Consider the following 27,547-nt stretch of genomic DNA (forward strand, 5'->3'; position numbering starts at 1 on the left):
TTTGTAATTATTGAAGGAAAATAAATGACTAAATACTAGTCTTCCTTATGTAAATGTCCTTAATCCTTAAGAAATAATAAATAAAATTTATATATCTTTTTAAATGACCAAGGTAAATCTACTCAAGATTGACTAATATGATGAAGTGAGAAAATATATAATATACAATATATAATATAAATATATATGCTCCACCACTTACAATGGGGTTATGACCCAATAAATCCATCATAAGCTGAGAATATCATTAAGTCAAAAATGCATTTAATACATGTTACCTACAGAAGATCATAGCATAGCCCAGCTTACCTTAAACATGCTCAGGGAACTTACATTAGCCTACACTTGGGCAAAATTATCTAACACAAAGACTATTTTAAAATATTGTGATTAATAGCTCATGGACTTATTGAATACTTTACTGGAAGTGAAAGCAGAGTGGTTGTTTGGGTACTCCAAGTATGATTTCCACTAAACATATATCACTTTGACACCACTGTAAAGTGAAAAAATCCTAAATCAAGCCATCATAAGTCAGAGAGCATCTGTATATGTATATATTTAGCTGCTTATAAGAGTAAACACAAGAAAAGATACCTTAGTTTGAAGTCTATTGCAGCACAATTCACAATGGCAAAGATGTGGAATCAACCCAAGTGCCCATGAATTCATGAGTGGATTAACAAAATGTGGTGTATGTAAACTGTGGAATACTACTCAGCCATGAAAAGAGATGAATTAAGGCCCTTTGCAACAATTTGGATGTAACGGGAGACCATTATCCTAAGTGAAGTATCTAAAGAATGGAAAAACAAACACCACATGTACTCACTATTAAATTGGAACTAACCAATGAGCACAGATGTGCACAGAGGGAAGTAAAACTCAGTGGAAATCAAGCAGGAGGAGAGGGGGCAGAAGGGATGGGCAAAAACCTACCTAATGGGTACAGTGAACACTATCTGGGTGATGGGCAAACTTATAACCCTGACTCAAGCATAACAAGAGCAATTCACGTAACCAAAAACATTTGTACCCCTGTAATATTTTGAAATAAAAAATAGAATGAACATAACAAATATTTCCATGGAACTAAATGAAAGATATGCTCTCAATTTTATAGAAATACGAAGAAGAGCATGGACATATTTACTGGGCAGTTGAAATTGTACTATTAATAAGTCCTAAATATGGATTCATAGACAAATTCGGTTTGGGGAAGAAATTAGACTATACAGCAAGAAGGTGTTTTGTTTGCTGAAATTAAAAATAAAAAGATATATTTCAGGAAAGTAAGTTCTATTTTGAATTAGAAATGATACTAGGTGGACAGTTAAGAATCCTAAGACATGGATACTTAGGGCCATACACTCATAATGTATGCAAAATAAGTATGCATAATTAAATCTTTTGAATTACCTATTTTTTGTTTTGTTTGATCTTATTGTAATACAATGTTTGAGTAACATTTATTACTTAAGCTTTCTATGAAAAAGAATGTAAATTAGCAATTTAAATATATGTAAGTTGTTCCTTGCACATTTTATTAATACTTTTGTGAATATATAATATATATGCATATATTAAATACACTTATGAATAAAATTATATTGATACAAATTATTGGTATAAATTCACTTAAAAAATTCTATCTTTCAAGAAAAAATTTATGACATCCAGCCAGAGATATCAGAATTAGAAATCAGTGTTATCTTAAACAGATTAGTAAGCCATAGGTTGATGTATATTTCTATACTTTTTTTCTTTTTGAGTTTGTGTGGCCTATTAAGTAGTGAGACAAAAATGTTTACACAGAAATAGCCTTTGTGCTGTGGAGATCTATGTGTATATGAGGAAGGTGGTTTACTGGGAAAAGATTTATTAAGGTTGTTAACAATTTATAAAATATAAATTTTATAAAGAATAAATTTTCTTCCCACTTAAAAATTTGAAAGTTAAAAATTACCAGACACTTAAGGGCAGCTTCGCCGTGAAATAAAGGCAAAGGTCAATAGATAGAAAGCACCGCCCTGTGTGGAGAGAGTGAATAACAAAGTGATAACACACTGCTCCGGCTCTGGGAGTGCCCTCCACTTAGTGTCGTGATACATTGGCCATTAACATTCACATTTTCCTTCCTGTGACATGAGACTAATGACTAAAGGGAAAGTAACAACTTCATGCTTGAAAAAAACTTCCCCAAAGATGGTACTGCACAGTTCATCTATATTAGTCTTCACTCTGAAAAATTGCTTATCTGTAAACATCCCTTTTTTTAGTCATAATATTTTCCCTTCCTGCTCTTTTCCTCTACCAATCTCCAGCCAGATCCTGAGAGAGAAATGGTTTTCAAGAAGGTCATTTTCCATCCTATCAGCAATATCCAACACTCCTTTTTTTTGTATTTTTTTTTAATTTCAGCATATTATGGGGGTACAAAAGTTTAGGTTACACATATTGCCCTTCGCCTGACCCCAGTCAGAGCTTCAAGCATGTCCATCCCCTAGACGGTGCACATTGCACCAACGCTCCTTAAAATCGTGTGTATTTCGCAAAAGATCCTATGAGAAGAAATACAACAGGGTGACTTGTTTGGTTAAACTCCAAGTATACATGACAGATAATGGAGATCTGACGCAGTCTTATTAGCCTCATAATTTTCTTCTGAACCCTCTTATTTTTATATTATACTGCAATTTGAATAGATACCAAGATATATGGTGAAGAATTTGCCTTATGTTGAAAAAAATATGAGAACAGATCAGTGAAATGGAACAGATATGCTTGAAATAGATTATCATTTTTACATGGACATAGTAAGTTATGACAATTAAAAAGAAAATGAAGAGCAACAAATGAACATTTCAATGAATACTTTATAAATGGGAAAATAAAAACAATATTTCCTTTCCTATAACACCATAAATTAAATTTAATTAAAAAAATTACTACATATAGATGAATAATTGCACCATGGGTGAGGTAGGATTCATGAGTAATGGAATAAATCACAAAGAAAAATATGAATCTGAGCTCGTATTATTTAACTTGAAAACTAATAGACAAGCTGGGGAAAAGATGTGTTCAAAATATGTTACATAAAGACAATAATTCTTAACATATGAAGAGATCTATAAAACATGAAAAAATATTTCATGAAAAACATAATGTGGCAACCAAGTGTCATATATAATATGTGCATATGTTGCTTTTCTTATAATTGAATGCCATTAAATAAATCAAGAAGCATAATTGTCTACCATTTTTTAATTTAATTTGTCTTTATATAGTTAATATCAGTTCATCATCTTAATATAATAGTTTTTGCAAAATTTTATAGTTTAGTGTATATAATCTTATGGATAATTATGCTACTTTGTTTATTGTTTTCTATCAAGAGCAGAAAAACCATTAAACTCACCACCAATATTTAAAGTAAAGTGTGAGGTGGAAGTCCATTAATATCATTATTATTTAAAATTCTGTTGAAATAAATGCAAAAGAGGAAAGGAGAGCTGAAAATATATTTACATTAATAGAGTAAGGTTGTAAGAAATTGAGGACTCTTTAGAAAAGCCATCTAAGTTTTCTTTCAAGTAGTAAATAAAGATCATAGATGAAATCAATGAAGAAAAGAAAGAGCTAAAGGTATGTAGAGAATAAATTTTTTATAAAAAAAATAAATTTTAAGTAGACTCAAAAAAGCAGGAGAATGAACACAAGAAGGGAATATGGGAGGACCGCTATGACATTTTGAGCAAAGTCATGTTGCATAAATCTGTGTAATTCTGTCATTTTTCTCAGAAACACTCCACAACCTGGGTGCATGCTGAGAATAGACGGTTTGATTGATCCTGTGTTCAAGTTTTGCCAGGCTTTGTGATAGGACTGTATTGATACAAGTGTAAGTGCAACAATATTGGCCAGAGAACGGTTAAGAATTGAGGGGGATGACAAACATGAATATAGGCATCCTTATCGACTAGACTTGACTTTTTTATACTTGAGGGTAATTAATTGTAGTAATAGAGGGCGCACACACTAAGCCAACGCTGCACTGGTTTGGAGTTTAGCTCTACACCTATTGACATGGAAACCCTGGGCAAGTGATTTAATCTCCTGAGCCCGAGTGTCCTTGAGTTTAAAGTGGCCACACTAATAAGACCTATCTAATCACAGTGATTTGAGAATTAACGTTAATATTGTAAAACACTTAGGATGATGGGTAGGACTTAAAAAATTCTGTTTGTATTTGTTGTTTGCTGAGACTGTGTTGTGTGTGAAGTTTCTAGTACTTTCAAGAATAAGCTGAAACAACTGAAAACAATTGTCAAAGAATCAGATACTAGATAAGTAATTTCAGAAATAAACCAGTTACCTGTTACTAACAAGGCACAAGAGGGGTTCATGAAATTATATAGACAATGATCTTTACTGTTAAGGAAATAAGAAAATTAAGGATTAAAGTTTTTTACTATATCGTCTATAATGATTCATTATCAAAGATTTTGATGGAAACAGTTTCTAGATGATAGTTTGTGTGTACAGAGGGTGATAAAGCTAAATTACATGTAGCTTAAAGGCATAATGGTTTTACATGAAAGTGAAAGTATAGTGATCCAGAAGTGCAGTGGAAGAAGGAGACCACCCCAAATTCATATCAAGAGAAAGAAGTCTGAACTCTATACTGCAGAGGAAGTGGTATCTTATGAGTGGCAAAAAAGGTTTCAGTTAGCCTTAGTATCTGAATAAAATATGAATGCAATTAAGCTTTGTTAACATTGTAGCAGTGTCTTCTAGTATCAAGTGGAAAAGTGGAAAAGAATCAGAGAAGAATTCAGGATAGTGGAAACACAGGGTATGTATTTTTGGCAGTAGTTATAATTGTATTCAATTGCATTGTGTGCAGCATAATTTTAATCAGTCATAACAACGCAAGTCTTACAAGTCCTCAGATAGAGGTGAGTTTTTAGCATTCAACTTCTACTCGATAGATTATAACACCTACAGATTGTTTTCCAGATTTCAGAGGTATCTGCATGTTTTCAATTTAAGGGAGCACAGACAATTTCAGAGATCAAATATGCCAGATTCCTAGAAAAAAATTGGTGTGATGAGACAAATGGGTAGAAATGTGACCAAACAAGGGCGGTAGCACTGCCAAAGGAAAGAAATTCTATGATGACGTACATGGGTTTTGTATTCTTGAGCATTTAAGTCCCTTAATCATCTTTTTCTAAGCATTTCTAAATAGACAGAGAAGCATTATTTCTGCCTATATTTTTCCCTTCCTTCAGTGGGTTTTAAGGAGAAAATAATCTTTATTTCTACTTACATCTGCTATCATTAGTAAATTGTTAATATTACCTTCTCATATAAATGTGCTAATTAGTTCTGGATGGGTGGACTATATAGTAAAATGCCTTAAGATGTATTACAACACATCATATAATTTTACTTTGGAATCAAAATCAAGTGTTCTGAAATTATTAACAAATTCTTATACTCAAAAGTGTATTATTAAACTAATACAAGTAAATTGAAGAGACAAGGTATTGAACTTAAGTAACAAATTCCTATTTTCTTCCAATGACTATATTGTTGTATGACATTTTGTTGCTGTTAGTATATGTGTACTTTGAACTTTTAAAAGGGAAAATAATTTCTCCAAAAGCTTCTATGTAGGAATTATTTCAGTTAAGCATTTTTCTTCCCTGACATAAGCTAGTAAATTATAAGAAATATTAGTGATATTAATCATTAATTTTTTCTCCAATAGAAATATTAAAACCATTATATTTTCCATATGAAGTCAACTTTGATTCAGTAACTTTAATGACAAATCTAAACCATGACTGCTGTGTTCTGGGAATAAATTTTAATCTTATTTTAAAAACAACTATCTCGTTGTACGTAGAAAATAAATTACATAAACCTAGATACCTACTTTCATTTTAGGAAGTAGATCTCCATTACAACCATAATAGATATGTAATTGAGAGTGCTTTCCTTTGTGATAGATATGTTTAATGTCCCAAACTATTAATGGTATCACTTAAATATGTTATTCTGCCTTGAAGACAATACAGAAGTTGAATTCTTTGCTACAGAACCAATGCCTAATAATGCCATAAATTGCCAATAATTTGTTATATTACCTTGAATAGACACATACTGTATTTCTTCTGAGCAATAAAAGAAGTATGTACTTTATATTAAAAAGGTGCTGTTTAAAAATATATAATAGTGCTACTACTACCATGTTAATGTTCAAATCACCGATGCTAATAGTGTAAATTAGTTTCAGAATCTCTTAGTAAACTACAGAGAACTTCCTTCCTGTATTTCTGTGCATTTCTTCCAGTAAAGCATAAAGAAACTCACAGGAAAAAATGACATAAATCAAATTTGTCAAACAAAACAGGAAAAATGAAACAGCACATCTATTCCCGAAAGAATAGATAATTCCAATTTAAACAAATTTTAGGCAAGACTGGCATTTCTAATAAGCCACTATAACACATGATTCAATCCCAAATATATGAGTTAAACAATGAATTACTCAATTCCAAAGACATGTGGTATAGAGACACTACTAAATGGAAACTTAAGACAATAAAATAAAATCTTAGTTGACAGATGAAGAATTAAGATTTAAAGAAGAGTTCTCAAAGAAATGAAAAAAATAGAAAATATTATGAAATAATATTTATTTTGAAATTTTTTTCAAATTAGCAGTCTACAAGCTCGTGCATTTTTGCAGTTCTGTGTCACTCTTCCCCCAGCTACAGGCAGTGAGGCTCAGGAAGTCTTCTCGCACTTGGGGAAAGTTCAGAAGACTTAAATTTGCAACTTGGGTACCAGCTCAGCCACAGGAAAATAAAGTACCAAAAGACTCCTGAAGCCGTTGAGTCCAGGCCTTAGTTCCTGGAAGACATTTCTGGACCTGCCCTGTGTCAGAAGGAAACCTGTTGCCCTGAATGGAATGACCCACTCCTGGCAGGATTCACCACCTATGGACTAAAGATCTCTTGGGCTTTGAATAAACATCAGAGGGATCCAGGCAACAGCCACCACAGGCTTGGGTGCGACTAGGCTGGCTTCAGGTAGGACCTGGCACTGGTGAACATGAGGGAGTACCCATGCCACTCCTCCCCCAACTCCAGCAGCCCAGCACATAGAGTGAGGAAAGAAAGTGAGAGTTTGCTTGATAATATAGGGAATTCTCCCATATTTTATCCAAGTCCACCAAGACAGTACAACCAGAAGTCTGTAAATTCACAGCATTACTGGGCTTGGGGTACCTCCATGCTGATATGGCTACAATGACCAAAGACTTATATTGCAACATTCAATTTCCTTTGAATATCTAGAAAGTTTTCTCAAGAAGGACAGATTCAAACAAGTCCAGACTGTGAATATTAAAATAAATAACTAACTATTCAATGCTCAGACATCAACAAACATCCACAAGCATCAAGAACACCCAAGAAAACATGACCTCACCAATGAGGTCATGAACTAAATAAGGTACCAATGACCAATACTGGAGCAATGGAGATATGTGATATTTCAGACAAATAATTCAAAATAGCTATCCAGAATAAGCTCAATGAACTTTAAGACAATACAAGGAAGGAATTCAGAGGTCTATCTGAGAAATTTAACAAAGAGATTGAAATAATGAAAACAAAATCAAGCAGATATTCTGGAGCTTAATATTTCAATTAACAAACTGAGAAATGCATCAGAGTCTCTTGCAGAATTGAACAAGCAGAAGAAAGAATTAATGAGCTTCAAGACAGTCTATCTGAAAATACACAGTCAGAAAAGAAAAAATTAAAAAAATAAAAAAGAATGAAGCATGTCTATAAGATCTGAAAAATAGCCTCAAAAGGGCAAATCTAAGAGTTATTGGTCTTTAAGAGGAGGTAGAGAGAGAGAGAGAGAGAGATTGGTGTAGAAGTTTTACTCAATGAAATACTAACAGAGTAACTTCCAAACCTAGAGATAGATATACCAAGCAAATTTAACACAAATAAGACTACTTCAAGGCATTTAGTAATCAAACTTCCAAGGTCACAGATAAAGAAAAGGTCCTAAGGGAAGCAAGAAAAAAAATTAACATATAAAAAGGAGCTCCAATATGTCTGGCAGCAAACTTCTCAGTGGAAACCTTACAGGCCAGAAGAAAGTAGCATAAAATATTCAAAATGCTGAAGGAAAAAAAAAACTTATTCCTAGAAAATTATATCCTGCAAAAATATCCTTCAAGCATGAAGGAGAAATAAATACTTTCCCAGACAAACAAAAGCTGAAGTATTTCATCAACACTAGAGCTGTCCTAGAAGAAATTCTGAAAGGAGTCCTTCAATCTGCAAGAAAAGGACATTAATGAACAATAAGAAAGAATCAGAAGGTATACAATTCATTGATAACAGTAAGTACACAAATACACAATATGCAACGTATGTAACCTGCAATTCTGTATCCCCCATAACAATAAGATGAAATAAAAAAAAAAAAAAAAAAAAAAAAACACTTCAGTAGTCAGGTGCCATGCTGGGCTGAGGCAAGTGATGAACGCTGCAGGGAATGATATGAGCATGTGTGGCAGCACCTTCGCATTCAGCCATGATGTGTGCAGTGCCCCCCCCAAAAAACAAAAAAAACAAATACACAATATGCTATTGCTGTAATTGTAGTGTATAAATCACTTTTGTCTTGAGTAAGAAGACTAAAAGACAAACCTATCAAAAATGCCTACAACAACTTTTTGAGAGATAGATATAAAAGAAGTTATGAATAGAAACAACAAAAAGTTAAAAAGCAGGGTGGAAGATGGAGTTGAAGCATAGAATTTCTGTTAGATTTCTCTTTGCTTATTTATTTGTTTTTTTGTAAGCAGATTGTCATATGCTTAAAAGAGTTGGCTATATAATGTTTTTTACAAGCCTCATGGTAACCTCAAATCAAAAACCTACAACAGATACACAAAACATAATAAGCAGAAAATTAAAACAGAGTTCCAAAGAAAGCTGCTTTTAACAAAAAAAGACAGGAAGGAATTAAAAAAGAAAAGGAAGACAAGAAAACAAACAAAAATCAAATAATATGGCAGTAGTAAGTCCTTATTTGTCAATAGCAACATTAAATGTGAATTAACTAAACTCTCCAATCAAAATACATTGTTTGGCTGAAGGGATAAAAAAAAAAAAAAGTGAGCCAACAATATTTTGTGTGCCACAAACCCATTTTACTTGTAAAGACACACATAGACTGAAAATAAAGGAATGGAAAAAGATATTCCAAGCAAAAGGAAACCAAAAAAGAGGAGTAGGAGTTATATTTCTATCAGATAAACTAGATTTCAAGACAAAAACTGTAAAAAGAGACAAAGAAGGTCATTAAGTAACAATAATGGGGTCAATTCAGGAAGAGTATATAACGATTCCAAATATATATTCAAGCAACACTAGAGCACCCATTATATATAAAACAAATATTATCAGAGCTAAAGAGAGAGAGAGAGAGAGAGAGAGAGACCCCAATACAATAACCATCAGAGACCTCAACACTCTACTTTCATCATTGGACAGATCATCCATATGGAAAATCAACACAGAAACATTGAACTTAATCTACACTATAGACCAAAAGGACTTAATACATACTTACAGAATGTTTCATCTCAAAACTACACAATACACAACTTCTGCTCAGCTCATGGATCATTCTCAAGGAAAGATAATAAGTTAGGCTGTAAAACAAGACTTAAAAAATTCACAAAAACCTGGAATCATACCAAGTATTTTCTCTGATAACTGTGGAATAAAACTAGAAATTAATAAGAGAAATATTGGGAACTATACATACACAGGGAAAATAACACATTTACTGTCATGTGAGTTGTATTTAACTCACATCAGTTTTGAGCCTGGGGCCTCATGCAGCAAAACCTGGACAAAACCCTGCAGTTGGTTCCTGAAAATCTTACTTGTTGATGTTATCATTGTTACAGTTAATATTGACAAATTAATTCTAAAACGTGGATTAAATAGAAGTCAATAAATTTTGTTTTTCAATAAATTTTTCATTAAATTAGAAATGATCATTTTGTTTTCCAAGTGTTTATTCTATTTTTGTAATAAAACACCATGGCCCCAAGTATTTTTTTTTTTCCTAGTGTGGCAGTCAATGTTTTAAAGAATGTGTTCCTGAATGACCAGTTCAGTGGTCAATGAAGAGTTAAGAAGGGAATTCAAAAACTCAAAAGTTTCTTGACACAAATGGAAATGAAACATGACATATGAAAACCTATGAGATATAGTAAAAGCGCTAAGGGGAAAGTTTATAGCAGTAAGTGTGTACATGAAAAAAGTAGAAAATCTTAAAAAATCAATGTAAGGATGTAGCCAAAAGACTATTAATAGAAAAACAAAAGCAAACAAACCCAGAATTAGTTGAGGAAAAGAAATAATCAGGAAAAGAAAAGATCAGAGCAGAAATAAATGAAATTGAAACAAACAAACAAACAAACAAAAAAAGATCAATGATACAAAGTTGGCTTTTTGAAAAGATAAACAAAGTTGACACACCTTTAGCCAGATTAAGGAAAAAAGAGAGAGAACACAAATAAATAAAATCAGAGATGAAAAAGGAGACATTACAACTGATAACTGCAGAAATTCAAGTATCTTTAGAGACTACCAACAACAACTATATGCCAATAAAGTGGAAAACCTGGAAGAAATGGACAAATTCTCAGACAAAACCTTCCATGATTACATCAGGAAGAAATCCAAAACCTGAATAAACCAATAACAAGTAACAAGATAAAAGCAGTAATAAAAAGTTTCCCACTGAAAAAAGCCCAGGATCTGATGGCTTTGCTGCTGAATTCTACCAAATAGTCAAAGAAGAAATAATATCAATCCTTCTTAAAATAATCCAGAAAATCTAAGAAGAGGGAATACTCTGAAACTCATTCTACAGGGTCTGTATCACCCTGATACGAAAACCAGAGAAAGACACAAGAAAAAAAGAAAATTATAGGTCAATATCTCTGATAAACATAGATGAAAAAATCCTTGACAAAATACTAGCAAACCTAATTCAACAATACATTAAAAAGATTATTCATCATGATCGATTAGGATTCATCCCAGGGATGCAAGGATGGTTCACTATACACAGATCATTCAGTGTGATACATAATATCAACAGAACAAAGGACAAAACTATATGATCATATCAACTGATGCTAAAAAAGCATTTGATGAAATTCAATATTTCTTCATGATAAAAACTCTCAAAAAATGGGTATAGAAGGAACTTACCTCAATAGCATAAAAACCACATATAACACCCACAGCAAGTCTCATACTGAATGGGGCAAAACTGAGAGCCTTTCCTCTAAGATCTAGAACAAGACAGGGATGCCCACTTCTACCACTGTTATTCAGCATAGTACTCTAGCTAGAAGTTCTAGCTAGAGTAATCTGACAAGAGAGAGTAACAAAGGGCATCCAAATTGTAAAGGAAGAAGTCATATTATCCTTCTTTGTAAATGATATGATCTTATATCTAAAGAAACCAAAAGATTCCACAAAAAAACTGATAAATAAATTCAGTAAATTTGTAGGACACACAATCAGCCTACAAAAGTCAGTAGCATTTCTATATGTCAACAGTTAACAACCTGAAAAAGAAACCAAAAATAATCCTCTTTATAACAGGTGCAAACAAAATAAAATATTTAGGAATAAACTTAACCAAAGAAGTGAAAGATCTCAAAAGAGGATGAAATCTAGAGTCATTCACTTATATTCTAAAGAGCTGTAAACTGGGGACCTTCAGGTTCTCATTCATATTTGTTCACATTAGAGAAATTAGATTTCTCTCCTTCTCTCAGGAGAACAGGCGAACAGAAGTACAGGAGTTTCTACATAAATTCTCAGATTTATATTTTTGGAGTCACTGAACGGTGGTGCCAGAAACCCCCTTGTTGCATGTGCAGTACTAATTATCAGGCTCCTGTTGGGTTGTCATGAAAGGAAAGAATGGGGCAGAGGGAATTAATGAGATCATTAGTACAAGTAATAGTAAGTCTAACTCCAGAAATAGAAACCTTATGTTTATTTTCAGAACAACATAAGTAAAAATAGATAAGAAACCATAAAATAGAGACATCAAAAATAATAATTGAAATTAGCAGTTTGCTGTATGCAAGAAAATATTAAAAATTATATTTCCAACAAGATTTCTACACACATATTAGAATGGCTAAAATCCAAAAACACAGAAAATACTAATTGCTGGTGAAGATGTAAGCAACAGGTAGTTTTATTCATTGCCAGTGGGAACGCAAAACGGTACAGTCACTTAGAAAGTATGACAGTTTCTCACAAAGCTAAACATAGTTTTATTGTGAAACCCAGCAATCACACTCCTAGATATTTACTCAAATTACTTGGAAACTTATACTGACACAAAAGCCCGCACATGAATGTTTATAAAAGCTCCATTTATAATCCTCCAACCAGAAGGGTGATTCATACTATGGATTATAACTCAATGGGGAAAAAAATAAGCTATCAAGTCATGACAAGGCACATGAATTTTAAATGTGTATTGATAAATGAAAGTAGTTAGTCTGAAAAGAATACATATTGTATGATTCCAATTATATGACATTCTCGAAAATGCAAAGCTGTTATGGCAGCAAAAATGTCTGTGATTGCCAGTATTTAGGGGGAAAAGCAATCCAAATGCATCTAATTAACAAAAGGTTAATAAACAAATATATAAGACCTTCTACAAATCAGTGTAAAAAAGATTGGACATTTGATAGAAAAATTAGGCTTTGTGCAGCACTCCTTAGAAGAGGATATCCTAGTAGCCAATAAGTATATGAGATGACTATTAGCCTAATTCATTGTCAGAGAGATACATAATAAACCTACAATTGACAGCACTATACTCATCAAGAAATTAAAACTAAAGATACTAAAAGTGTCAAGCATGGTGAGGATTTATATCAATGGTGACTCTCATAGACTGTGAACATGCAAGGGTATCTCTTTACAAAATATTATAGTGTTATTTACCAATGCTAAAAATACCATGCCTTGTGACCTAGAATTCCACTTTTTATTTATAGTCCCCTCAATATATATATATGTGTGTATATATATACTATTTACTAAAAGACATATACTATTAATAGTGTTAACACATTCATAAAACCTTGAAGTCAACATCTAGAAAATAAATAAGTAAACAAAAATGTAAATGTTAAGTGAGAGTAAGACGGTAAATTAAAATGTGGTATGTTCAGAGAATATAATTCTTCATAGTACTTTATAGTATGAAAGTAAACTAAAAAATTAATATCCATACCAAATGGATGAACCTCACTAAACATAATATTGAGTGGAAAAAAACAGACATAAAAGAACATATTCTCTATGTTTTCATTGTGTAAAGTTGAAAAAGAGTCAAAAATAAACTGTGTTTGGAGTGCTGGTAAATGTCTGTAATGAACTTGTGATTATTAATGAAGCTGATATATGTTTCATTTTGCATTTTTTTTTCTTTTTGAGATAAGAGTCTCACTCTGTTGCCCCAGGTAGAGTGCAGTGGCATCGTTATGCCTCACTGCAACCTCAAACTCCTGAGTTCCAAGTGATCCTTCTGTCTCAGCCTCCCAAGTAGCTGGGACTACATGTGTATACCACTATGCCCAGCTAATTTTTTGTTTGTTTGTTTCTATTTTAAGTAGAGACAGGGTCTCGCTCTTGTTCAGGCTGGTCTACAGTCCTGAGCTCAAGCAATCCTCCCACTTCAAACTCCCAGAGTGGTAGGATTATAGGTGTGAGCCACCACTCCTGGCCTCTTTTTGCATTTTAAATATTTTTTTTAACTACAAAAATATTTCTTCTAATCCTAATTCTGTACTATTATTTTAAGAATCCCCCAATCAAATGTTTACTGAATGTATGATAATGCTGGAGGGGAAATATAAGTAATCAATTCAGATCCTTAAGAACTTGAATTTATGAATTCTAATATTGACTTGATGAGCAGGGAAGACAAAAAGTACAATCCCTGTGCAAGATTTGCCAAAAAAATGACTTGAGCTAGGGCGAAGGCTAATTTCCTTTAGGTGTACCACTGAACAAACAAATAAGCAATGAAAACATCAGATTAGGGCACAGGTAAGTAAATACTGCTTTCAAATACCTCGTAGCTGCTCAAAAAGAAAAGCCTCAAGCTTGTTGGTCAGTTCAGATTCATGGAGAGAGAAATCTACAGAAAAGTTTAGAGCAACTAAAAAGCTATACTATCTACATTCAGGCTTACGGAGGGTCCACATCAAGTGTTTACTTGCTTCTGGTCTGCTGGTACCTGTCTCCAAACTTCCGTATTCTGATTTTCTCTTTTACCATCAAACCTGAAATAAGCCAATAGTGGCATATCACACTTATTATTTTGAAATACATGGAAGTCTAACATATTTTGTTAATAATGATGTAGAATAATATCAGAGGACATTCCATGTGTGGATTCATCTATGAGGTATTCAGGCGACAGAATCAAAATGTCTTGCTAATTATTAGGTTTTCAGTGTAAGAATAAAATACAAATCATTTGTGAAGGTCAGGCTTCTTGCTTGTAGAAATTATGGATGATTTCACTGATATAATAAGCACAGGAAGAGAAAAGGACTTGGAAAATGAAGTAAAGAGAGCCAAATTCAATTTTGGAATGTCAAGTTGGAGCTTCAAGAGAAATGCTTAAGTATGTATTGACAAAGATTTGTGTTTGCTTCATTGTGAAATTGTTTTCTATGTAGGTAATTTATTTGTATTACAAGTATCTGATATTTTGCTTGATAAATAGGAGACAAAAGAAGTATCATTGTTTCTCTTAGACCAGATTTTTTAATTTGCTTCAATATTTTATTTTCTCAATTTAAGATTATGTATATTTTTCATTATATATATCGTATTTTATATAAGTCCATATTTTATATTTCAATTATTATATCCTTTGTTAATTGAAAATAAACTAAACAATACAATTTATAAAGTTTAGATATTGTCATAATTCTATGATTGATCCAAAATGTATTAATCTTTATGCTGATGATGACACAACCCAAAAAAAGTACTTAAAAGATGCTTTCTTGAGGAATATGGTCAAAATGTTATAATGTAGCTTACTTAAGCTGAAATCATTTTTGGCAAGAAAAACATACCCAAATGTAGAGTGGACCTAAGTATTCTGGGTTTAACCACTGTTGACCATTATCTAGGTACTCTAGCTGAATATTTTCTATTCAACTTAAAACACAATGGATATTTTTAAATTTTTTTTTTATTTCAGCATACTATGGGGATACAAATGTTTTGGTTACATATATAGCCTTTGCCCCACCCAAGTCAGAGCTTCAAGCCTGTCCATCCCCCAGACGGTGCACACCGCACTCATTAGGTGTGTATATACCCATCCCCTTCTCCTCTGCTGATATGACCCGGATGAATGTTATTACTATACATGCACTTAAGTGTTGATCATTTAATACCAGTTTGATGATGAGTACATATGGTGCTTATTTTTCCATTCTTGTGATGTTTCATTTAGTAGAATGGGCTCCAGCTCTATCCAGGATATCACAATAGGTGCCAGATCACCATTGTTTTTCAGACACATGGATATTACATCACTTAAATATTAATTAAAGCAGCAGTCCCCAATCTTTTTAGCACCAAGGACCAGTTTCATGGAAGACAAATTTTCCACAGACTTGGGGCAGGGAGGATGGTTTCGGGATGATTCAAGCACATTACATTTATTGTGCAGTCAAATCTCTCTGCTAATGATAATCTGTATTTGCAGCCACTCCCCAGTGCTAACATCATCACCTCAGCTCCACCTCAGATTTTTAGGCATTAGATTCTCACAAGGAATGTGCAACCTAGATCCCTCGCATGCAGAGTTTACAGTAGGGTTCATGCTCCTAATGCAGCTGCTGATATAACAGGAGGCAGAGCTCAGGCAGTGATGTGAGCCGTGGGGAGTGGCTGTAAATACAGATGAATCTTCCATCTCTCCCCTGCCGCTCACCTCCTGCTGTGAAACATGGTTCCTAATGGCCATGGGCAGGTATATAGCCTGGGGGTGGGGGACCACAGAATTAGAGGTAATATGTTGTTTAAACACTTCTTTCCTTTCTTCATTTTTTTCTTTAAAAAAGTCATTTAATCCATGCTCATTACAGGTTTGACTCTATGGTATTTTTAGTGACTAGAATGATATGTTATAATCCTGCTCTCAAAAAGTTTACAGAGGTATGAGCTACAAACAAGTAAAACACAAGAATGTTACTATGAAAAACATACTATAATAGGTGTATTCTTTGGAATATGGGGAAATAGAGGAGTAATAGTCAACTAACCATGTGTACTGGTTTGTCAGAGGCACTTGAGGTTGAGAGGAATTTGTAATAGAAATAAACGAATAAAAGAGAGTTATTGGTAGAGAGAGTAGCACATATAATACCCAGAAAGGAAGATAAATAATGACATATTTGAGGAGTAGGAAGGAAGTCATTATAATTTTAACACAAAGTAATAGTAGTTTGTAAAAGACTAGAAAAATAAGCTTGGGTAAGTTTATAAAGGAATGCTCATATATATAGCACACTAAAATGTTTGAATTTTTTACTGAAGATAATGGAGGCTCTTAAATACTATTAGGTAGACAAGTAAAATGGAGATATTTGCATTTTAGAACCATTTTTATGTCTTTACTAAGATATATATATTGTGGGACAAAAGAAAAGCAACAGTAAGAAGAGCTTCAAATGGTTGTGGGAATGCATGTGAAAAATGGTAATGGTGATACAAATAAATAAGTGGCAGATGGTATGCAAAGGAGTGGATGCATTGAACAAATAATTAAGGGCTTGATTCAATGAGATTTGATAATTCATGGCTCTTCTATATGATGATAGAGGGAGTTGTGATTGGTGAAGCTTAAGATTTCAGTTTGTGTGACTGGGTGCAGTAGGTGTTTTCTAAGATAGGAAGCACACGTAAATAGAAAGGTTTGGGAGATGAAATGGGGAGAGGATAAGTTCACTTTGGGACTTGTTAAGTTGAAGTGTCTCAGGAATTGCCCAATATCTTTGCTGAGTAGGCAGTTTTTAATTTGTGACTTTAGGGTGAGGAAAATAAATATTAGCTACAGATAAAGACATGGAGAAAATCAGTATATAGATGGGAACTGAAGAAATGCATATGACCTTCACCTGGTAATGGTGTTCAGAGCGAAAAGAGGGTTGACAGCTAAAAAGAAAAAAATCAGCAGAAGAGAAGTACACAAAAGATAAAAAAAAATGTAGCATATTCAAATACAACTAAAAGAAAAATGAAAAATATCCAGAAGAGAAATGTGGGCAATATGATCTCTGTAGACAATAACAATAAGAAAGGGATGAAAAGTATCCATTGGTTTAGAATTTTTTTAAAGTTCTTTGGTCATTATGCCAATATCAGTTTTGGCAAAATCATGCAAGCAGAAACCAGATTGCAATAATATTGAAAAATAACTAAGAAGAAAGAAATGTGAGAGTAAATTTTAGATTCCATTTATATGAAGCTTGCAGGAGGAGGGAGGAAAGAGATAACAGTAAGTAGAGTTGTCATGAAGCCAAGGAATTGTTTTTCTAAGGTGTAAGATGACAACTTGAGTTTAAATTCACGTATAAAAATAAGGTAGAAAAATAAAGTTAAAGATAAGGAAAAAGGGTAATTAATGGTATAAGATGTGTTAGGTTATTTTTACATAAAGTATGTTCTGTGGGACAGAAGCATTAACATCATATTGAAACTCACTATAAATAAAATCTGTGGTCCTATCCTGGATCAGTATTCTTAGGAAGATCCCTAGTATTTTGTATGGTCATGAAGGCTTCATAAGCATTGCTATTAGTTGTTCTTTAAAACCTGATTGAGTTCACCCATGGAAGAATTGGTCTTAATTAGGAGAAAACATACTTCTATGTTTGTTAAAGAAAAGGAAATACAGGTATGAATGCTATTACAACTGCAGATATGGATCAAGAAATGGAAGTTTCTTAACTGATGGTTTAAGTCACTTTGGTCACTGTAGAATGTGAAAAAAGGTAAGGAAGAGTTGTAGATTAAAAAGTAGAGAAAGTTTCTAATAGTGCCTGATGGACTGAATGCGAAGAGAGAGTAGAGAAACATGAAGATTTTGGGACAGCTTTGGGGGATCAGTTAAAATTAGATACTATGTATCAATCTGATACAGTTAAAATTAGATACTATGTATCAATATGAGTTATTTTTCTCTGACGGCACTCAGAGGCCTTGACTTAATACAGAACAGTCAAATAATTGCAGTGATCTAGAGTAGGGATTTTTTTAAATGTGTATATAGCAGATATAACAGTTAAGCATATTGACAGAAATATCATCAAAGATTATAAAAAATGGTTTAAGGAAAGCAATAAAGACAGATACAGAGATTAAATTGAGATTAATGATTAAACTCAAGGAGCTACAGGTTGAAGAACAGTGTAAGTAACAAAACTAGACTGCTGTAATAATCAGAAATTATAGTTAAAAGATGAAGAATTTGAAGCTACTGCTTCAGAGTACAGCATTTCTGAGTAATGGCAAGATGTAGATGGAAGTGAGTGTCTGAAGTCCATCGACATTGAATATTACTAGTGTTGAAAATTTCAAGCAAATGACAGATGTTGAATGCTTTATCCACTTAAGTATTGAAATCATTGTAAATGATAAGTTGTCTCTGAGTAAAAAAGAAGACAGTGAGTTAACTACAAAGTTCTACAATAAACAATGGACAAGAGCAAGAGATTAGCATGAGACTGCATTATGGCTTTCTAGGCCCTGGGTATTCTTATCTTTATGATCTCCTTTCTCCATTAAAAAAATTAACAAAAATATATTTTACAACTTCATTGATATAAAGGCAAATATATCAATATTATAAATGAGAATTTTTTCCACTTAAAAGTTTATTCCTTTTGTTTTTCAGATTTTAACCAAAATTAAAACATTCCTGTGGGCACCTAAAATTATTGCAGGCCTTAGGGCCTGTGCCTAAAAGACAAGTAGAGCCTGAAAATTAGGTATCTGTGAAGTGAATTATTTTATTTGCTAACTTAAAAGAATAGGAAGTCAAATTGTTTAGGAGTCTCAGTCTTTTTTTATTCTTTGCATAAATATATATGTGTGTATTATCAGATTCCTTGTCAATCAAAAATTAACTTTAGGCAGGCCGTGGTGGCTCATGCCTGTAATCCTAGCACTCTGGGAGGCTGAGGCGGGTGGATCGCTTGAGGTCAGGAGTTCGAGACCAGCCCGAGCAAGAGGGAGACCCCCGTCTCTACTAAAAATAGAAAGAAATTATCTTGCCAACTAAAAATACATATAGAAAAAAATAGCTGGGCATGGTGGCGCATGCCTGTAGTCTCAGCTACTCAGGAGGCTGAGGCAGTAGGATTGCTTAAGCATAGGAGTTTGAGGTTGCTGTGAGCTAGGCTGATGCCATGGCACTCACTCTAGCCCGGGCAACAAAGCGAGACTCTGTCTCATTAGAAAAAAAAAACAAAAAAACAAAAAAAAAAACTTTAATTTACTTAGTAAAAAGTTATTTGGATTTGAAAAAATGATTAAAGGAACTCCTAGTTCCTTCTGGACACAAGCAAAAATGGACAAAATAAATGAAATAATAATTTTCAGAACACTGGACAAAGGAAAAAATGAACAGTGAACCTTAAGAGATGGGGGACACATTAGCTGAGCCGTGTGTTTGTCCCATCTATATCCTGAGAGACTTTCCAGCCCGTGGTGCAGAGTGGAAGAGCCCATGCAATGCCAGGCAGACTCCTGGAGATTAGGAGTGAAAACTGAGAGTTTAAGGAGACCATGGCAGCAAGCTGGAGTGTCAAGAGGGAAACACAAACACACACACATTATTGAAAACAGTGTCTGGTGCTCAAGCTGAGCCAGAAATAAACTCTGATTCACAAAATAGTGGATAAATAGTGGACAAAGAGCTGTCTTACCTTAGAAGTGAGAAATAATTTGCCCCAGACTGAGCATGGCTCCATTCCCGACTACTGAATATTAAAAGCAAGATCAAGAAGTACCAAAATGTTTTGAAGCAACTTTATTACATCTCAGAAAAAAGGTTCCAGAATATCCATAAGATTAATAACTATCCAGTATACAGGAATCTAATATTCACAAAGTTGAAATCTAAAATGAAAGAAATAAACAAAACTCTCATGCATGCAAAGGAGCATTAAAAAGAAAAAAAAAACATAAAAAGGGAAATGTGAATCAATCAAACCTGACCCCCAAACTGAAATTAGCAGGCAAGAATGTCAAAACACTTATAATTTAAACCCATATGTCAAAATGTATAGTTGAAACATAAAGATATATAAAAGGCTTGAATCAAACTTCCAATGATGAAATCTATACTATATGACATTACACATTCACTAGATGAGTAGGATTTCTTTTTTCCCTAAAAGCAACAATAAATTGGAAAAAAAAACTGTCAAAAGCAACCATTTCATTCATCTAGAAATTGAATAAAGGCTTGTGACAAATTTGTTAATATTATAATTATCAAAGGAACATTATTTGAACCTCTATCAGAACAGTGGAATTCCATGACATTTTAATTAGGATCTACTGCCTTCCTCCCACCTGCGTCCACCACAGAGTAGTTATTCCAGGGCTGGGCAGGCCACTAGTTCTGCAGTTTTGCTGCTTGAGGGGCTAGAAGGAAAATTGACATGCCCAGAGGAATTGTCAAACAAAAACAACAGCAATCCCTTTTGGGACAATTTTAGTAGGATTGGCACCAGTTCTTCCCTGTAGGCCTGGTAGAATTGAGTTGCTTCCTTTATCATTACATAATGATTGTCTTTGTCTTTTTCTTCTGTTTTTTCATTTAAAGTCTGTTTGATATTATGTAAGTATAGCTATACCTTTTTGGTTTTTGTTTGTGTAGAATATCTTTTTTCAACTCTTTCCCTTCAGTCTATACGTTTTTATGTATATGATCAGTTTCTTATAACTAGCATATATATGTATTATGTTTTTTTTTTCATTCATTCTGCTGATCTATATCTTTGTTAGTGGAGTATTTAATACATTTATGTTCAAGCTTAGTATTGATATGAGGCTTTGTTCTTGTCATATTATTAATTGATTTCTAGTTATTTTATAAATTCTTTGTTTCTTTCTTTTTCTCTTTTTATCTTTGTGATTTTCTAAACTTCATGTTTCTATTTAATCCCTTTTTCTTCCTCCTTTTGTGTGATTGTTTTATAAGACCTGTGAATTTTATATTTTTGTGTGTTTTCATGATGGTGAATATTGACCTTTCATTTCTACATTTAAGACTCCTTTGAGTATTTCCTATACAGCCAGTCTAGTGATGATGAATTTTCTCAGCATTTGCTCGTCTAGGGAAGACTTTATATCTTCTTCATTTGGCAGGATATAAAATTCTTGGCTGATAGGTTTTTTCTTTCAGCACTTTGAAAATGCCATCCCATTCTCTCCTGGACTATAAGGTTTCTGCTGAGAGGTCTGCTGTTAATATGATGAGTTCCTTGACACATGACCAGATGCTTTTCTCTTGCTAATTTTATTATTAAAATTAGCAATTTATTCTCTTGCTAATTTACATCCTGTATGTGAATGCCTAATTCTCTTGGTAGTACTGGAAAGTTTTCATCAATTATTTCCTTAGATAGGTTTTCTAAATTTTTTGATCTCTCTTCCCCTTCAAGAAACTGATAATTTATAAGTTTTGTAGTTTTATATAGTCTTCAGTGTCTCAAATGCTTTGCTCATTGTTTTTTATTCTTCTCTTCTTATTTTTGTCTGATTGGATTATTTCAAAATACCTGTCTTCAAGTTCTGAGATTCTTTCTTCTGCATAGTTTAATCTATTCTTTAAGCTTTTGAATATGTTTTCTATTTCTATCAATATTTTTCTGAAGATGTATATGTGTCTTTGGTTGAGTAAGACACTTTGGCTTTGATTTTGGGTGCCCAGAGGAGTGTGATATTTGTATGATTTCTTAGGGAGTATACAAGTTCAGTGGTATCTGTGATTTACTTAGTGGCTTAGGAAATAGTTATTAGTTCAGGCTGTGGTAAAGTTTTGCTGGGTACTCAGACACCAGCCAAGCCAGTCTTTGGGTACCAGTGGTAGAAGCAGTGGGCTGAATATAGCTGATCTTAGGCCCCAGAGCTGCTTATGTTGGCAGTTGTGTTAGTGTGTCCTGAGGGGGCAAGCAATTCTTGGGCCTTTAAGTAGCTTGCTCAAAACCTAGTAGTTGGAGCAGAGGCCTGGGTATGTGGGTGGGTTCTCAGGCCCCTGAGCAGCTGTTGTGATGAGGGAGGTGGTAATAACAGTGTTGTAGCCACCCACTAGGACCCAAGTCATCATCCATGTTGATGTTACTGGATGCTGCAATGGATTGCACAGGTTAGTCCTCAGTTCCATAGTTTCCTGTAATAGAATGGTGAGTATTGTCCTAACTGTGCTTAGATAACTTGGTCTCTCCTGTCCCTTCCTAGCCAACTGGTGCCTGCAGTCATGTTACCTTGAACTTGGCCCAAGAGTGGTGTGCAGACCAGTGCTAAACTCTCAAAATGGTGCTAGATTTGGGCTTGCAATCAAAGAGAGCAAGGTGCCATTTAGGCATTGGCATTGGCAAGAAACTGTGGGATGCTGTCTGCCTGCATGTAAGCCTCACAAGAGCCCATACCAGAACAGTGGGAATTGTCTTAGGTCTATATAGGAGAGCTTGGGCAACCCTGACCAAGTGGGTGGGGCTGTGGCTGAGTCAGCCTGAATTCAGCCCAAGGGCAGGGTGCTGCCTGGCTTCAAACTCCAAAAATGGCACCCTGGGCCTGTCACTAGAGATGGGTGGAGCCCTTCTCAGGGAGTGTACACTGGTAGGAAACTGGGAGGATTATAGTTTTCTCAGGATTTGTTCCCACATCAGCTGGCTATAGGATGGTGGGCACCATTCCAGATGCACACTAGAAAACCTGATTTCCCTGCCCCTTACCATGCAGGTAGGGGCTGCAGTTGTGTATAGCCCAAATTCAGCTTGAGGACAGGGCATAGCCCAGTATCAAATTTTTAAAATGGTGACTTGCACCGGTGACCAGGAAGGCTGAGCCCCACCTAGGCAGGCAGTGTGGGTGAGAAATTATGGAGAATGTTGTCCTGTCTTGTCCCTGTCTCAACAGCAGCCCACAGCAGGGTGGTAGAGACCTTCCCAGGGATGCATGGGAACAGCTGGGCTCCTCTATCCTTCCTCAAACTTCCTCAAAGTTGCTGCAAGTGCACCACAGTTCTTCATTATCTAGGCTCCCAGAATGGTGCCTGGCTCAAGCTGCTCTAAGCTCTAATGCCTGTGGGACTCTATGTGACTTCTCTTTGTGGAACAACATCTCTGTGCAATCTCCAAGCTACTTGCTATATTATACCTGAGATCTGTGAGGGCGGGGGATCTCTTATAGCCAGAATTGTAAGAGGTTGCCTTGGTAAGTGGAGCCCTGAGGGCTTCTCTCTTACTGTTTCCCTGCATCCAGAAGCTTCTCCCAGCCATTACCCAGTCCCTGGCTGGACAAGTTGCCCTGAATCCTCTCCTTACCCACTTTTGGTGCTTCCCACCATTTCCTTCATGATCATGGTGTTGTCTCCTGGATGATCTTTTTGAAATGTGAGAATATGCTTACTATTCTGGTTCCTCTCTGTGGAGGAGGAACATACTAACTGTGTTTAGTCAGCCATCTTGATCTTCCTCCACATTTGTGTTTTATAGCCTCTACTTGACCTATATTTCAGAAAATATCTTTAGGATGAATGAAACCTTAACTGTATTGCCACAATGAAGAGTAATAGCTTTGCAAGCCTATTTTCTTTCAAAATTCTATAATACCTTGGTTCGATGAGAAGCTAGATTTCCTTATAAAAAGACCCTCAATATTGATAAATCCATGTTGTAATTATGATTCTAAGGCTATCCCTAAAGAAATTGAGGTCATTTACAAAAGTGACAGCATACTGGGAAATATTCAGAACTTTTGATGTTTAATAGACATCATCTTTAATATGGTCCTAAGTGTCACTCTGCCTATGGCAGTCTGAAAATAAATGGAATTTTGACACAAGGCCATTTCCCAATGTTAGAGTGGGTTTATTGATCCATTCTGTAATTACTTTATAAATTCTTAAGTACATAATTTGAATAGGCATAATCTATGATTTCCATAATCCCTACATTGTCTCCTGTACCTATAGAGTGAGAGACATTTTTATTTACTGTGCATTTTGGCCAAACCCAGTTTACACTTTCTGTCCAGATGTAATTATTGCATTTCCTCTCAGTCAGAAAAGTGTCTAGGTATACATAATAAATTAAATGTCCATTCTAGCTATTATAGTATGAAGAGAATTGTAAATGGCTCTTGTCAGTATAGTGAACACCTGTGATAAGAGCACATATCTTGAAGAATTGCAGAAATTAGTGCTGTAATTAAAGACTTGGAAGGTGCAGAGATGAGGATTCCTATCACAATCTGATTCAAATTGGATGTTTGTCTTGTGCAAAAGATTAGTGACTTCTAACAATAATTTGTAGGTTATAATAATCTTAATCAGATGGCAGATCCAATTGCAAATTTTTTTTCAGATGTGTTATCTCACCGGAAGCAAATTTTACTCAACAGTTGGTTTGCAGCTATTGATCAGGCAAATGCCTCTTCTCTTTACACCAACTTACAAGGAACACAATAAGTTGTTTGCTGTCATCTAACTGAGACAATAGTACAATTTCTTGGTCTTGCCTCAAGACCGTGCTAGTTCTCGTATTCTTGACCACAATCTCCCCACTGCTATTTGACACCTAGACTGTAGACTTATGTCAAGCTGTAATGAGATAAGTGAAAGGCTACATTTATTTTATGTACTTATCTCATGGTGGGCCAGTAACAGTTTTTAAATCAATGCTAGAACATAGACCATACTTTGAGTACCACTGATCAAGTTCACCAAGATCTTAATTACAACCCATGGACAATCACAGGAGTCAATTAAATTCATGACATCATGGGAATTGGATCTAATAAGAAAAAAAGTAACAAGTCTATGGGATACATTGGCATGACACGTGTATGTCATATAATGGGAGATAAAGCAGTAAAATTTCTATCCAGTGGCCTTGACCTGGGCAGCATGGATCCTCCAAAGTGAAAGACAGCTTGTTACTTTATTTATGACTATGACTGAAAAAGTGGAATAATTATTAGTGAGACTTTTTTTTCAATATTACAGACAATAAAAATAAATGAATGTGTTTCTGTGTCTCATTAATGAGTTAATCATAAAGTTGCCATTTGAGTAGGTATCAGAGCAAGAGAAGGCTCTACAGAGTTTTCAGGCTGCTATTATATAAATCTATTCTGCTATTTTTGCCTCATAACCAAGCAGATTTAAATTTAATCTACATATCCTTGACAAACAGAATTTTGTATACATCCACTGTAAAGCCTTAATTGAAGAATCACTAAAAAGACTTCCACAATGTTGAAGAAATGTCAGGCTCTTTTCCGTCGGTTTTGAGAAACAGCTCCTGTCTTATTACTGGAATCTAGTAGAAAATGAATATGGATTATAGAATCAGTAAACTTCTGATTATTAATTGGATTCCATCTGATCCAACATGTTATAAAATTTATAATGCATAAGTGCAACCTATCATCAAGTGGAAATAGCATATAAATTATTAGGCTGGAATATGCCTTCATGGTAAAAATAAATTACATATGCATATTGCTCAGGTGCCTGATCCATCAGATTTTACTACATTTTCTCTTTTACTTCATTCCAAAGCAATGGACCTATGGGCAGTTTCACAACATGACTGGACTGAGGAAGAAAAATAAATAAATTTGTTTACAGGTCAATATTCTGGTGTCAGTGAAAACATTTGGTGCAGCATTAACATTCTAATTGAAAATGTTTCTGATATTCACTGGTGAATGAAACATATCCTACATCAGACAGTTGAGTATTATATCTGATTGTCTTATTTTGAGTGAAATAACACAGAATCACAGTCATGTAATGACAGTGGTCAAAAGTTTGACCAGAAGGTCAAGGTATTGGAAAGAATAAGATTGAAAGACTGATGACTAAGAGATCCAGAAAGGAGGTATGTGGATAAACTTCTCAGAATTGGTACAAAGATGAAGACACTTGTGTTATAGATGAATGTATACCAAAGAATACCAACTGCAGAGTCAGCTCTTAGTAATCAGGTAGATAGGCATATGTGTTCTATGTATACCATACATTCTTCTTAAACTGTTGCTTGCACAATTGTCCATGTACAAAGTTGCTATAACACCAAGGATGGAGACACAACAATGTGGATTTTATCCTTGCTAAGGCTGATGTGATTACTGTGACCGCTAATGGACAAAACTGCCAAAACTGAGAACATTTCTTGAGCCTCTGATCAGTACGCTTCTTCCAAAGGGAGAAGCCACTCACCTAATAGCAGAAAATGGCATTGAACCCTTTCCTTAAAATGTCAAATCATCTACTTTCACTGTAATTGACTCTTATTTGGGATATGGATTTCCCTTTCTTCCTTACATGATTCTGTTAACATCATCATCTGTAGACTTACAGGATGCCTTAGTCAGAGTCATGGTATCCAACTCAACATTTTTCATGAAGGAATTTCACAACAAAAGATACGAAACAATGTGCTCATGTCCCTGGATTGTACTGGTTTCATCTTACAGCTCATTGCCTAAAAGGAATTGATCTAATACCATGGTAGAATGACCTACTGTAAGGTTGAAGAGCAGTATATTGGATAGATGTTTCTAATGTTTTATGGCATAACAAGAACAATTGGAATCAATAATCAAGTGATGGAATTAAGTGTATCTTCTCTCACTATTAGACAATAAATCCCCTGCGGATTTTTTGCTTCCTGTCTCTGTAACTCTAGACCCCATAGATTTAGAAGTCTTAATTCCTAACAGGAAGAATGCTTTTCTCAGGTGATACTACAATAATTACATTCAATTAGAAGTTGAAATAGCCATCTGGATGCTTTTTCCTTCTCATTCCACAGAACCAATAGGCAAAAAAAGGAGATAATGATTATGGCTGGAATTATTGATTCCAATTACCAAGGCAGGATTTTGTTGCTGATATACAATTGAAGCAAGAAAGAAAATATATCTGGAACCCAGGGGTTTGGGGATGTGTGTGTGTGTGAATGTGTGTGAAAAACTTATAAACAGACACAGGTTCACCCTTATGTGTTAATAAAATATTACAAGGCACAAAAGGTAGGACTCTTGAGAATTCAGACCCTTCATTAATGAAATTTTTGATCATTATTTCATTTTATTGAACACTG

The sequence above is a fragment of the Eulemur rufifrons genome, chromosome 4, assembly GCF_041146395.1.
Source record: "Eulemur rufifrons isolate Redbay chromosome 4, OSU_ERuf_1, whole genome shotgun sequence".
NCBI classification, from domain to species: domain Eukaryota; kingdom Metazoa; phylum Chordata; class Mammalia; order Primates; family Lemuridae; genus Eulemur; species Eulemur rufifrons.